The following is a 2,323-nucleotide window of genomic DNA, read 5'->3' as shown; positions in this document are numbered from 1 at the left end:
AGTGCTGCAAAACCAGAGATGATTCCACGGAGTCCTGCTGACTGAGCTGTCCTTGGCCTGACTCTTGCCTCCTCTGTTCCTGTATTCTTCCAAAAATATATCTGGATGTGGTGGCACACACCTTTGATCTCAGCACTCAGGAGGCAAAGGCAGGCAGATCTCTGAGTTTGAGGCTAGCCTGGTCTATAGAGAAAGTTCCAGGACAGCCAGGAACACACAGAGAAAACTTGTCTGGAAAAATCAAACATACATAATTCTTTTTAAAAAAGATTTATTTATTTATTTTATGTATATGAGTACACTGTAGCTGTACAGATGGTTGTGAGCCATCATGCGGTTGCTGGGAATTGAAGTCAGGACCTCTGCCTGCTCCAGCCCCAAGATTTATTTATTGTTATATGTAAATTCACTGTAGCTGTCTTCAGGCACGTCAGAAGAGGGTGTCAGATCTCATTACAGATGGTTGTGAGCCACCCTGCAGTTGCTAGGATTTGAACTCAGGACTTTTGGAAGAGCAGTCAGTGCTCTTAGAGGCTGAGCCATCTTGCCAGCCCTCATGCAAGTATCCATACCTGAGGGTATTCATGTTTACCACTTGCATACCTATGGGCCTGTGTACTGGAGGCTTTCCACAGAGATCTCTGGTCAGTCGGGTGCGAGGGTTCAGGCAAAGGGAAGACAGTGTGAGCAAGAAGGGGGGGTCATCTCCTTCTCCTCCACTGCTGCAGCTGTCTCCACTCCTGTCTCTGCTGTTGCTGTCTCAGTTACTCCACACCACCCCGCCCTGCGCTGAGGCAGGGGGCTGGGCCCACAGAGGCGGATTAGCCGGGAAGGAGTGTGAAGGAGCTTCCAAGTGGAAGTGTTACAACTCTTATGACAGAAGTGCTCAGAGGAAGGAGTAGTTCTCACACACCTCTATTCCTCCTGAATAGGATTGTTATATACAGTTTTGGGGTGGGTCTGGGTCTGGCAGCAGGTAATTCTCATTGGCTTGGTCTGAGAGCTTGGAGATATCTTATCTGCATGCGGGAGGGCTTGGTGCCTCTCCTACCTGACTGATGGCACAGACCTCTCTGCAGGGGGGAGGGGAGGGGGGATTGTGGGAAGTTGGAGCTTCGTGACAGGAGCCAGGAACCCAAGGGGCGTGGCCAAACAGCTAACTTCCCTTGCAGGAGCAGTCACCTGCTGGGTCATCAGGCTTTTAAGCCTGAGCTCAACCAGGGACCAGACTGCCTATCACAGCTCACTGCCTCACACATACCTAGTGCCTTGGAGACCAGAAGGGGCCCTGAAACAGGAGTTACAGTAGTCGTAAGCCACCATCACAGTGCTGGGAACCAAACAGTCCGTGCTCTTAACCCTCGGGCCATCCCTCCAGGCTTCTGTGTTGAAGATTGAACCTCCCAGTAATGTGCCTATAAGCCAATGTTCTAGTATGGTTGTGTTCCAACAGACTTGACAGTGTATCACATGTGTGCTTTGTGTCCTTGGAGGCCAGAACAGGGTGTTGGATCACCCATAATTGGAGTTGCAGGAGGTGGTGAACTGCCATGGGAGTGCTGGGAATCAAACCTGGGTCTTCTACAAGAGAAGCCAGTGTTCTAACCACTGAACATTCCCTACAGCCTGGGCACTGACTTTTATTGGAGTGTATTTTGAGCAGAAAAGCCATAGGGTTGGTGTGTATTTTTAAATTGTGTGTGTGCATGTGTGTGAGTGTGAGTGTGTGTGTGTGAGTGTGTGCCCGTTTGTGTGTGTGGGTGTGTCCACGTGCATGCCTATGTGAAGACACGTGTATCTGATGAATATTTGAAAGGACCGATGTAGCCATTATATTGAGAACAGACTCCAGGGAGTGAGCATGGCAGAAGGGAAGCTTAGGAGAGCCCATCACATCTTAGGTCAGAACATTGATGGCGTGGCCTGAGGTAGTGGGAATGTAGCTGGGTAAGAAGCCATGCTATACAGATGTTTTCTGAAGATAACCAGTGGGTCTTGATGCTGGACTGAAGGAGAATGTAAGAGAAGGAGGGGTTATCCTCAGGGAGGTTGGGGTTGTGGCTCAGTTTATAGAGAGCTTGCCTCGCACCCAGGAAGCCCTGGTTTTGATCCCCAGCTGATGGCGTTCGGCTCCCGGCGGGCGCGTCCACAGACACCAGATACAAACAGCTCTAAGTTTAGGAGGTTTAATTGGGAGGGGGAGTGAGGACCGCAGCGGGAAGAGAGAGGAAAGAGAGAAGAAAAAAGAGAAAGAGAGAGAGAGAACACATATATATATATATATATATATATATATATATATATATATATATATATATATATA

This window comes from Mastomys coucha, unplaced genomic scaffold, assembly GCF_008632895.1.
Source record: "Mastomys coucha isolate ucsf_1 unplaced genomic scaffold, UCSF_Mcou_1 pScaffold18, whole genome shotgun sequence".
NCBI classification, from domain to species: Eukaryota; Metazoa; Chordata; class Mammalia; order Rodentia; family Muridae; genus Mastomys; species Mastomys coucha.
The sequence above is the reverse complement of the archived record's forward strand: the minus strand, read 5'-3'. Positions refer to the sequence as shown.